The following is a 13,659-nucleotide window of genomic DNA, read 5'->3' on the forward strand; positions in this document are numbered from 1 at the left end:
TTAAAAGATATAGTAGACATCTGCATATCATAACTTGAGGTGAGTTGTTTGTTATAAGGAAATTTGATGTTTTAAATTAATAGAAAAGGTCCATTGTAAGGAAAAATATGCAATAAATTGATTAAATTTATATTTAATTTTCTTTAAATATAGTCTGAAAACCACATAGGTGTTACTTTTAAAAAAGTCATTTTATATATTCAATTCAAGTCGTTCACAAGTTATAATAGATATTTGCATATCATATCTTGAGGTGAGTCATCTATTATAAGAAAATCTATGCAATAAATTGATTATGTTTTTTTTTTTGAATACGTAAAGGCGTTACTTTGGAAAAGGTTATTTTAAATATTCAATCCTAGCCACTCACAAAATATAACAGACATATGCATATCATATCTCGAGGTGAGCCGTTCGTTTGTAAGGAAATCTAAGTGGTTTAGTGAAACTTCCAAAGCACATTGTTTTGCTAGAACATGGTTTTGATAGTCCATTGTTTTGACGGCATATTGTTTTTAAAACCTAAAACCTAATTTCACATATATAAAATGTAGTTAGCTTATATATTAACCGTGTGTTTGGATAGGGGAAAAAATCAATTTTTCCCTCCCAAAATTGATTTTTCCAGTAAATTAGCCAAATGGTCAGAAAAGGATAAAATCGATTCTGAGCCCATACGCGTGTTTTTCCATAAGCTACTTTGATCAGCTTTCTAATAAAAGTTTGTCCAAAAAATTGGAGAAAATTACAAAGACAGGCCCAAGAAAAAATTACAAAGAAAGCATATAATTTAATAAAAATAAAATTAAACTCTCTTCTTTTTTTTTTCCTTAATAAAATTTAAACTTTGTATATTTAAAAAATTAATATTTGACATTTAAAAATTAAATTATATAATAATTTATATAGCTAAAAATTAATTTTGATTAAATTATCCAAATATCTTCAATTTTGTTAAAATCAATTTTAGAAAAAACAGTATCCAAACAGATTACGTTATAATATAATCAATTATGATTAAAATCTATCACTTAATCAATTATTTTTATAATTTATTATACCCAACTGAAATCCAAACGGATCCTAAACTGATAGAGATTTATGTAAATGCATCCTCATCATATTTTATTTGTCTTAGTTTTCATTGAGAAATCACACATGAAATTTGAAGCCCATGGAGATGAAGATGGTGATGCCTTATGTAAGGCTTCACTATTAAAAATAAATTAGATTAATAAAATACCAAAAAAGGTATTAAATTTTTACTTTTTGTTATGAATTATTTGGTATATTTTTATATTCCTTTTAATTCAATGATCATCTAAATACTATTTATCATACATCACTAAACATAAGGATTTTAGGGGATTAGGGGACATTCCAACTTAAAGATTGATTGTGTGTGAGAATTTAAGCTTTTTAAGAGATACTAAACAGTTTGGGTCTAGCATAAAAGATTAATCACTTATAATGTAATGAATCAATGTTCAGATTCTTGTTAAGAGAAGAAGTGTTTATGTTTAGTGCCGACCTGTCTCAAGATTGTTTTTAATAATAGGACACCTATGCACAATAAAAAAAATAGTTGCTTTTCAAACCTAATATTGCTTTTCTTGATTAATTATTTGTTCAAATTAAATTGCCCATATCTCGTCTTCTTTCTAGTTAATTTCTTTTTGGGCAAAAACATGCTGCTATTGTTGAATCCTCTTGATCATATGCTTGATAACATAATCCATGCATGTGAGTCATATTTGGAAGGTGCATTAATTTGTAGGTCACGCTTCTACAAATTGTGTGCCATGGTTAGGAGATGGCTACCTTCCTAGAAAAGCATGATGAAATGCCCTATATATTTGCTTTGTGTGTCTGATTTTCTCTATAGCCTAAAGGTGATAGCTCATGAAATATTCTCTTTGTTTTTAATTATTATAAAAACAATTACTTTTGATTTATTTTTTTATAAGTAAAATCATATATCTCAATAAATATTTATTACAAATTTTATAAATTATCCCTCATTATTTACATTAATAAGAAATATTAATGCATGCTAATGTTGATTAGCACAAGCTATTTTATTCCAATTTCTTTATTTTTAGACATAATTATTATAGTTAATTAATTTTTTTCAAATTGTTTGATATGATTTTTTTTTCCTTATATATAGAAATGGAAGGAATATTCTTGTTTTAGTTCATTTTTTTTTCAAGTTGCGAAAGTCTTTTACTATATTTAATGTATTTACAATTTTTAAAAGATAATAATTTTTTTTTGAAAATATCATTTAATATCCAATAAGTGACGCATACAGAGATATTATGTGGAGTCATCACTAGTGCAAAATCGTATTTTCACGACATTAGATGTAGTGTCATAGAAATAGATGTAGTATTGGCAAAAAAAAAAAAAGTAATAGAAATAGATAAAGTAGAAATTAGATAATTTTCACAACACAATAATTGATTTAACTAATCAATTTTTATTTTAATGAAAAATGTACTTGAACATGTCATCAGTTTATATGTAATTGATTTAATTAATTGCAAGTTAACCTCTGGAGCAGCATTGTTTGGGCTACCATAATTGGTTTGGAGAAAGTGACCCTCTCACATATGACACTGCTCAATCCAAAATCAATTATCTTGAGATTGCCTACGGAGTTCAGAAGCAAATTCTCAATGCATGTTCTTGTGATAGTACTCAACTGTAGATATTGTCTACTTCCAACAAAACTAGAGAGATGACAATCTCAAGAAAATTACTAGCTGTTCAAGCTTAAAAACCAGAGAGATGACAATCTCAGGAAAATTGCTAGGGGTTGAAGCTGAAAAACGAGAGAGATGACAATCTTGAGTTTGGAATCTCTAATGTACCTTTCAATAATACTTCTTATAATATCCCAACTTCTTGATTTTGTTTAGTTTCTTTGGATTATTAATTTTTACATAAAATAAGAGACATTTCAATATCTTCAAATCCTGCAATGGTCAGATTTTATATTTTTTACAATTTTTCAAAAATTAAAAAGTGTAATAATTGGATAGAACAACTTGGGCCAACAACATTAAAAAAATAAAAATAAAGTAAGATACAAAAACGAAAGCCCACATAGGCTACTAACAGTGAAAAAAAAAAACACATCGAATATAATAATTGGTTAAGATGCATGAGAGCAATGGTGAAATTCATGCAATAAGCAACGAAAAGACTCCGTGTCACAAGGAGACACAATGGCTCACTGATGTTGAATATGTCACAATGACAAACCTAAAAAAAGTGACTACTAATACTTGCTCAATAAAGATATATACTTATATTGAATTTAACATAAATATTGTAAGGAATCTGAGAATAAACTTACGTATTATATAGGTGTTACTTTTGAAAAACTTATTTTTAAAGATTCAATGTTAGTCATTCACAAAATATAATAAATATATACATATCACATCTTGAGATGAACTGTTTGGTGTAAGAAAATTTGAGTATTTTTTATTACACTCTTAAGGCATTGTTTTACTAAAACACGATTTTGATAACCCATTGTTTTGACATCATATCTCAAACTGTTAGTTAAGTTGTAATTATTTATTACAACAATTACAAAATAGGTGAATGTGAATTGAACATAATAGTGAATAACTTATAAGATTTAAACATTTTATTTGTATTATTCTAAATTCATATTCACTAATCTTTCAAAAAAAAAGTTAGGACCAAATTATTGTTAAATTGATGTTTTGTGACCTAATTACTTCTACCCTACTTCTATAAACCATAATTATTTTCCAAAATTAAAACATTAAACTCTGTTCACATACAAAAAGAATAAATTAATTACAATTGCAAAAAATTGATTAAATTTATGTTTGATTTTTTTTTTTGAAATATAGCTTGAAAACCACATAGGTGGTGATTTAGAAAAAAGTTATTCTAAATACTCAATTTTAAACTTTTAAAAGATATAATAGACATCAACATATTATATCTCGAGATGAACTGCTCTATTATAAAGAAATTTGAGTGGCTTAAATCAATAGAAAAAGTTTGTTGTGAAAATTTGTGCAATAAAATTGATTAAATTTATGCTTTCTTTGAATGTTACTTGGAAACCACATAAGTGTTACTTTAGACAAAGTTATTTTAGATATTCAATTCTAGCCATTCAAAAGAAATAATAGACATCTGCACATCATATCTTGAGGTGAACCGTTCATTGTAAGGAAATTTGAGTGGTTTAAATTAATAAAAAAAAAGTTCTTTGTAAGGAAATATGTGCAATAAATTAATCAAATTTATATTTGATTTTCTTTGAATATAGCCTGAAAATCACATAAGTCACTAAAAAAAAAAAGCTAATTTAGAAACACATTTTAGAGATAGATTAGCATCCGTCTCTAATAGAGACAAATAATAGAATTTTTGAGTTAATTATACAACTTAAATTCAAAAAAAAATGACAAATAAATAGTAGAAACGGATTTAGAGACATGTCTCTAAAATCTATATCTAATTTAAATGAATTTCATATGAAATATTTTAAGTACTTTTATAAATATTTTTAAATAATTAAAGATGGATTTAGAGATATATTTTTAAAATATTAGTGATGGATTATGAGGTCGTCTCTAAAATGATCTCTATTAGTTATATAGAAACAGATTTAGAGAGGAGCTTAGATACACACACTCTTTTAATAATTAGAGTAAATAGTACTTGTATCAAAAATCATCTCACTTGTTTTTTAAATGTGATTTTATAAATCAATTTAGAGACTCATCTTTTTTTTTTTTAAAAAAAAAAAAACTAGAGATGAAATATAAGTTCTCACTAGATTTCTTTTTTATGGTTTTTTTTAGAGACAATTGTGATATACTCCCTCCGGTCCTATTTATAAGTCATTTCTACTAACCTCATCAATATCAATACAATAAAAGTACAAAAAATAAAAGTAAGTAAAATTTCAAACATACCCCTCTATAACAAATCTAAAAAGTAATATCCTATTACTTTTTCTCTCTCTCATGAAGGGTAATTTTGAAAATACCTCTCAAATATTATCTAAAAAGGTGCACCATGACTTATAAATGGGACCAAATGCACCTTTTAAAATGAGACTTATAAATGGGACCGGAGGGAGTATATGCTTAATAATATAGTGATAAAAAAAATCAAACCAAAATAATTATGTTTTATTTTTGGAGAGAATCAAATCAAATTAATTCAATCCTCTATGTTTTTTTTTGACCAAATTCAATCCTCTATGTTTAGGGATTTCATGTTTAGATTGTGAATTGCGGTTACTTAGAAAATTAAAGGTTATTTTATTTTAATCCAAATTTGCACTAAATATGATTAAGTTAGGTAAATAAAATAAAATAAAATATTATATTATATTATGTATAAAAATTACTTTACAGTAATAAAAATATTATATGAAGACCCTAGTTTCATCGCGAGTTCTCTCTGCCGTCATGTAGCTCTCTATATCCGTGTTGTCTCTTCTCCCTTACCATCACATTGCTCCAGATCACGCTCTCTCTCTTCTTTCGGACTGCAAGTGGAAAGTTGCCACCGCCAGCGAAGCCTTTGAAACGGCTTCCTTTGCTACTTCAGGATCATTGAAGAAGGCTCGAGCAATACAGAACAAAACCCAATGGCATCGCACCTCTTGGATAGGTGCAGTTCAGACCTTGGTTCCTCTTTTTCTTTCTGAAATCACATTTTGCAATCCCTTTAATTTCTAATTAATCTATGCTGTTGTTATTGTTATTCTTATGTTTGGTTTCCTTTTCATGCCAATGAGCTCACTGTTCCCTGCAAACTCTCAAACCCTAACTTCCTCCTTCCCTCTCCTCTCTCTATTTTTTTTTAAGTGGTTTTACTTTCCCAGATCTAAATAACAAAATTTCTTATGTGGCATCAGTTTGTTGCGCCTGAATATGTTAGGGACCTTGAAGAAGCTGAAAGAAGTGAACAAGAATCTTTACAGAGATATTAGATACTCCTAGTCATTTTCAGAGTGATTTTCTCTTGTATATATAAAGATTGTTTGGTTAATGGCATATGTGGTTGCATAATTGAACAGACAGAGGATGGGGACTGCTTGGATGGTTTGAGCATGAATGACCTAAACCTACTTGAGGAAGAAATGGAATAGGCCACCGAGGTCATTCGTGAGTGAAAGGTAAGACAATGATTAGGCTATATATATATATATATATATATCCATTTTTGAATCACATTGAGTCAATTAATTTGTCATAATTAAATTTAATTCATTCAAAAGTTTATGAAATTTTGGGTTTTTCAGAGCACGTAAATGTATCCTTTGGTTATTTGAAGGAACAAATCTGTAGAAGTCTAAGACACAAGGCCTAATCATCGAGATACATACAGAAACTTGAGGTGTCTTCAAGTTAAATGAGTTGAAACTTGTATAGAAATGGGAAACAAGAACATGTATCAACATTCATGTAATGACTATAAGAAATTGAAGGAGTTTTATCACAATTTCAATGCATTGATCAACTTTTGACAGAGAAAATTAGTCGGGTAAGAATGAATTACTTTTTTGAAGGTGTTCATTAATAGATTATAATAGAAAAATATAACATACAGACGGTTTCTTACAAATTAGTGACATGTTATTGTAGGATATAAGGTTTTATACATACACACTTAAGTTGTATTTTTCATTTGTTGGTGTACATGACAAGCTATAAGGTACCTTATAAATAATTATAGTTATTTGGTTTTTTTTATTAATTACATTAGTTGATCCTAAGCCATTTGTAATCAAGTTATTGACTTTGGCTATACTGACTTCTTTTGCTTGTTTTTTTGTTTCATTGGTCATTGTAGGTTCTTGGCAAACAAAGGTTTTTACTCAGTGAGGATTGTAGGATGCACCCCCAACTCTTGCTTCAACAATGCACAACAGGTATATGATGAAGAGTATTGATTTTTAACAGGACGTGCCTTGTTTCCTTTGAGAGCAATATAGTGTGGGAATGAAATAGCAGAAGAACAATAGGAAATATTGTAGATAATTGGAACAGGTGACCAAGAATAATATGTATGGATGGAGGGAGGGAGGACGGACAGACCTCTATGTGTGTATTTCAATCTAATGCTCAATCAAAACTTGAATGGTGTGCTTTACAAACTAATCTAATGTAGTTGCAATTCACTTGTGACATGTACAGTTAATTTGTTAGAGAGGGTATTCTTTTTTCTTTTTCTTTTTTTGATTCCATATGGAGAGGGTATTCTACATTTTGATGTATATGGCTCATCAATTAGAGACACGCTACTTTGTTTACCTGTATATCTTTTTTCCTCTTTGAGCGATCATTTATAACTTTAAAAATTGGTACATTCCTAACTTTCTTTTTATATTAACTTTGTCAAAATATTTATATTTAATATATATTGATCAAGTTGGTTTATTTATTTATTTATTTTTTTGGTGTTTATGTTACAGGGATATATATGCGTCAAGTGATGATTGCATTTTGAGTTTAATTAATTTGTAGCTATGATTGCATTTTTGTTTTTTGTTTTTAGGAATAAGTGTTAGCTGATAACTCTTCATGCAAATAATTTTTTTCCTGAAGAATTTGCAGCACAATGTTGCTTAGGTAAGAAGAGACCATGTAACATCTTTTATGAACTCTTGCATGTTAGACATTGTATTTAACACAAATTAGAGGATTTCATGATTGAAGGCAATATCTCTTGTTATAATTTTTTTTTCTAATTATTAAATTGAATTTGTCATTAATGTGAAAAATTTGAAAAAGATCCTCATAATGGAGGGATGGGGGAGAGAAATATATATATATATATATATATATATGGATGTATGTACGTATGTTTGTATGTATGTATGTAATATTTTAAGATGGAGGGAATAATCTATCTCTAAAAAATAAATAAATTACATATAATGATTTTAGCAATGGATTAAAATCTGTCTCTGAATGTAGAGACAGAGATGAATTGTATTCCTCTTTATAAGGTATAAGGTGACAACTTTAAATTGAAATTAGAGACAGGTGAATTTCAATTTAGAGACAAAAGCATTTCATCTCAAGTAGAGACGAGTAACAAAAACCCGTCTCTAATTATTTAGTAACATCACTTTTAGTGACACCTTATATTTTCTTTCTAAATGCGTCTCTAAATAGTTAGAGATGGATTTTAAGCTACTTAGAGATGAATTTTCAGCTGTCTCTAAATCCATCTTTTTTATTTTTGTAGTGAGTGTTACTTTTGAAAAAAGTTATTTTAGATATACAATCTTAACTGTTCATGAGTTATGATAGACTTTTGCGTATCATATCTTCAAGTGAGTCATCCATTGTAAGAAAATTTAAGTGGCTTAAATTAATAGAAAAAGTTTGTTGTAAAGAAATATATGCAATAAATTGATTAAATTTATATTTGATTTTCTTTACATATAGCTTTAAAACCGCATAGTTGTTACTTTAGACAAAAAAAGTTATTTTAAATATTCGATTATAATCATTCACAATATATAACTAACATTTACATATCAAATCTCTAGGTAAGTTATCCGTTGTAATGGAATTTTAGTGGTTTATTGAAACTTTCAAAACGCACTGTTTTACGAAAACATGGTTTTGATAGGCCATTTTTTTTACTGCATAGATATTGCTTTCTCTACTTAAAACCTAATTTCATATTTATAAAATGCCGAGGCAAATATTTATGTAAATGTATCTTCATTATATTTTATTTGTCTTAGTTTTTGTGCAGAAATCACTCATGAAATTTGAAGTTAAGGTGGATGAAAATGATGATGAAGGTGCCAGTAACACAAGGTTTCCTTATTAAAAAGAAATCAAGTCAACAAAATACTAAAATGATATTAAATTTTTACTTTTTGCTATGAATTGTTTGATATTATTTATATTTCTTTCATTTAAAGATCATCTAAATACTATTTATCATACACTTGTGAGGAAAAATTTTAGGGGAGTAGGGGACTTTTCCCTTAAAGATTAATTGTGTGAGATTTTAAGATTTGTTTCAGAGACACCAACAAAGTTGGATTTAATATAAGGGATTAGTTTCACGTAATGTGATGAACAAGCTCAAATCTTTATTGGAAAATGTGTCCACGTTTAGTAGTCGACCATAGGTATCTCAAACCTGATTGCCTCCAATAAAAAGATACATATGCGCAATAAGAAAATAGTTACTTTTTAAACTTGATATTGCTTTCCATGATTAATTATTTGTTCAAATTAAATAGCCTATATCTCATGCTCCTGTTTCTAGTTAATTTCTTTTTGGGCAAAAAACATGCGATAGTTGTTAAATCCTCTTAAATCATATGCTTGATAACATAATTTGTATATGTGAGTCATGTTTGAAAGGTGCATTAATTTTGCAGGTCATGCTTTTACTGATTGTGTACCATGGTTGGGAGATGGCTTCATTCCTAGAATATGCCATGGTGGGGAAGGTCCCTGAACTAAAATAGAACTTGGTGGAGTGGGCAAGAGGGGTAAAGATGAACACCAATGTTTAGTGGCGAACCTACATATAGTTGAGGGTAGGCAATTGCCCCACCCCCAACTTGGGGAAAATTACAACAAGGAGGTAGGAGTTTTAAAAATTTTCCCCCATTATTCTTATAATTTTGAACCCATTAAACCTAAACTAAAATGTATCGGAGTTCAAACATATTTAGATCTTTTATATTTCACTTAAGCCTGATAGATTTTAATTTTAAATTCATTATATTTAAATGTAGATTACTTTTATAAGAATATAATTTTAATTTTTCTTTTTAATATTTTACAAAACTAAAGTCAAACTAAATAATAAATCACCCTAATAAAAATGAAATCTGAAACTTTAAAGCATACAAAAACTAAAAGAAAACCAAAAGACAAAAAGATAGAGAGATCCTTTGCTAAAAAAACAAAGTTTAAGACGAGAGACAGATTAAAGTGAATGGTGTGAGAATGTAAGACTGAGTGTAAGAAATTGATTCTAGCTAATAATGATATTATGTATGATTTAAAACCATCGACAATAAACTGATTATTCAATGGTTTTCAAAACATGAAGCCATGTAAAGAAAACTCATAAGATATGTAAATATTTATTTTATATATTAAATATTTATTTTTTAATTATTTTTACATTTTATATAATTTATGTCTCCACTGACACAGGGCCCTTTGTCCACCACTGCCAATGTTCATCTTCAAAAACTTCTAGCTCAATAACCTTCCAATATATGTTTATTCAATAGGTTAAAGGGCATCTTTCTTCTTTCTTTTTGATCTCAGTGGAGGTGAAATACAAAGAAGCACAAAACACAATTGCAACGATTTATAGCCAAACCCTTGCAAAGCTATAGCCAAGCGCGGATGGTTTCTTTTTATCAATCTCAAGAAAATTGCTAGCGGGTTCAGGCTCAAAAAACCAAAGAGATGACAATCTTGAACTAGGAATCTCTAATATGCTTTCCCTTGGTATTTTTTGTAATACTCAAACTTTTCAATTTTATTTTTTTAATCTTTGAATTATTGACTTTTATATAAAATAAGAGACATCTCGAAATGATAAAATTTTATATTTTTTATAATTTTTCCAAAATGAATTGTTGTAATTGTGATAATTTATGTATCCATATCCAACAAGTTTTGTTATAATTTTTTTTGTCAATAATATAACTTAATTAAATATTGAAAATATTATGTTTTTATGCTTTAAAATTTTTAAAAAAGGGTAAAGCATGCTTTCCCTTATAATATTATAGACTTACTAAATAATATTACAGTTGAATATAATAATGATGTTGGCTTTTCAAATATATGATTATAAATTGGGAATGAATTGGTATCCAAACCTCAGTGAATAAAATCGTGATAATGGATTGTCATGGGCTTTTCATCTCACTTTGTGATTGAATGGCTGAATGTTGACTAGTTTGAATTTGAGTATTAAATTATAAAATTTATTTGTATTTTTTTTATTTCTTGGATAAAATTTTAATATGTAAAATTTAAAATATAATATAATTACTCACCAATTTGAAAAGTAAATCTCACATGCACTTTTGTTATTTTGGATCATTTTCATTTCGAACACCTACTTTCTTTCTTTCTTTCTTTCTTTTCTTTTGTTTTTTTTTTCGGTTCACAAAATGCATCATGCATTATTGCATAAGATCACAATCTGATGCATTCATTTTTTTATTTCTGCCAATTAAAGTTTAATACATTTATGTCAAACAGAAAAGAATATTATCTTATATAAATTCATACATACCATAATTAATTTTCAAGAACAAAAAATATTTTTTGTATTATAGAAATAAGGTTGTTTTAATTGTTCAATTAACTGGCGAAAAAAAAAATGTTTGATCCCAACAATTTGCAAGACTCAAAAGAACACCTATAGGTCACATTACCTCGACATTGAATATTCCTTTTTAAACTAACAAAACGCAAAAATTTTGTATATCTTTATTTTTCACACTCAGAGCCTATATGAGTTTGAGTCGTTCATTGTAAGTTAAAGTTTAATGAAACTTCCAGAGCACAATGTTTCATCAGCAGAGTTTTGTGTGCCCATTCTTTTGTCAATTTATTGTATCACACCTAAGGAGCGCACCAATATTGCTTTAGAAATAACATTTCAGCTGTTCACAAAAATAATATTTTATTAAATCTCAACCATTCAAAAAACCGAACAAACATTTTCACATCTAAGTCAATTTAATATAAGATAAATTTTCACTATTAAAAATTAACCCACCCTACGAGAGAGCTTTTTTTTTTCCCTACCTTCAGGAGTGCTTACAAAACGCTCCCGTAGCCAATGCTTTTGCTATAAAAGCATTCTTATATAGAATGAGAAAAAGCATTTTCAATAGATGACTAGACAGGCATACTGGAATGCTCTTTAATTGATGAAACTCCAATAGCACATTGTTTTGATACAACATTAATGTTTCAACTTTTAACAGCCCATTGTTTTCTAAACCCTAGTTCTAATCTCCCATATTCACTACTTGTGAACCTAGACTTATAAGTGTGTGAACACATAGTTGTGAATATACGAAATTATGTTGTGAATATATGAAATTTTACTATGAATATGTGAACCATGTTATTGTAAATATATAAACTTGTAATTATAAATATGTGAACCTATGCTAGCGAATATGTAACTTCTTGTTGTGAATGTCTGAACCTCTATTTGTGAATTAGTGAATGTCTAGCAATAAATAACATATACTTGTGCCAGGGACATTTTCATCTTTTCAGCAAAAATCTTATTTGCAAGGAGGGCCCTTGGGCCTTGACAATTACAATTGAAAGAGCCTATAGTGTAATTACTTTGCATCTTAATGCTCTATGTACAATTCTCCTTGAAGTTTAATACATTTATGACAAGCATAAAAGTATATTATCTTATATAGAGTCATGCATACCATAATTATTTTTCAAGAACAGAAAACATTTTTTGTATCAAAGAAATAAGGTTGTTTTAATTGTTCAATCCTAACTATTTTTGTTAAAATTTTACCCTTAACATAGCCCTTCTCTATATGGAAAAGAGACATACACACCACGCAAAACATGTTCATGTCAATACTGTGTTCAAACCTAAGACTTCTTTTAAGTAAGGAATGTAGCATTATTGGTAGGACAACTAATCATTGACCCCAATCATTTGTAAGACTCAAAAAACATCTATAGGTCACATCACCTCAACATTTAATATTCTATTTTAATTAATTAATTCATTAAATACACATAAAATAAATACACATAAAATGAATTGCCTTGATAACAATTATGGTGCATGACTCCGTGCAGGCACAATTTCTTATAAGATATGTTTGGAAAGTGCTTTTGTGTATCCTTCTTGATAGTAAAAAACTATGCCTAGGATCCTCTATATTCATAAAATAAATACAAGAGTACATTGAGAAAGAGAGTAAACATGAACATGTAGTTGTATAATGGGATCCACATCTTAATTAAAATTTTAGTGGTGGAAGAGGCGTTCCAATTCCAACTACATATACATATCTTTTTTCTCCATCTCAGTTCACTGAATGCATCATCAACAAAATGAATATAGAGAGACATGGTAGAAGTGGGAGATCACAAAAATATGTGATGTAGACTCAGAAAATATTCAATGGCTTCAAGACTCAAGAGTGATCCATGAAGCAAGCTAGCCAATTGCAATGGTCAAGAAAGAGAGATTTAGTATTTTAGAGCCTGTTTGTTTTCTATTCTTAAAAACAATTTTTTTATTTTAATATTTTCAAAACAATAAAACTTGTTTGGTTAATGAGTTTTTAATTTTTGTTTTGAAAACAGTTTTTAATTTTTTGTTTTTAAATACAAGAAAACCAAAACAACTTTTAGCTGTTTCTATTCTTATTTTTTTGTTTTTATTGAGTAAAAGCGGGAAACAAAAAATGCTATTTCTATTCCCACACTGTTAGGAGGATGGTTTTGGTGATCACTGATTCAAACATTTTTGTCTTTCTCAACCTCATGCTGCTATGCTATTTGATTTCTTTCGATTTAATCTCCTTGTAATTAGGCTTATGTTAAGGCTTTTTTTATTTATACAACATAATTGGTT

The 13,659-nt window shown here is 28.1% G+C and overlaps 1 long non-coding RNA gene across 5 annotated transcripts; it reads left to right on the plus strand.

Moving 5' to 3' along the window:
• Positions 1 to 5,463: 5,463 nt before the first annotated feature.
• Positions 5,464 to 10,579, plus strand: LOC129302027 (uncharacterized). Of its 5 annotated transcripts, none has more exons than XR_008591147.1 (6): positions 5,464 to 5,682; positions 6,092 to 6,190; positions 6,868 to 6,946; positions 7,490 to 7,646; positions 9,428 to 9,636; positions 10,218 to 10,579. It is a non-coding gene; the product is annotated as an uncharacterized LOC129302027 (long non-coding RNA). The 5 variants fall into 5 exon arrangements; XR_008591146.1 differs by having other exon boundaries at positions 10,298 to 10,576; XR_008591145.1 differs by having other exon boundaries at positions 10,335 to 10,574.
• The last annotated feature ends 3,080 nt before the right edge of the window (positions 10,580 to 13,659 follow it).

This window comes from Prosopis cineraria, unplaced genomic scaffold (genome assembly GCF_029017545.1).
Source record: "Prosopis cineraria cultivar Desert tree isolate PC_DT_omini unplaced genomic scaffold, ASM2901754v1 PC2, whole genome shotgun sequence".
Taxonomy (NCBI): Eukaryota; Viridiplantae; Streptophyta; class Magnoliopsida; order Fabales; family Fabaceae; genus Prosopis; species Prosopis cineraria.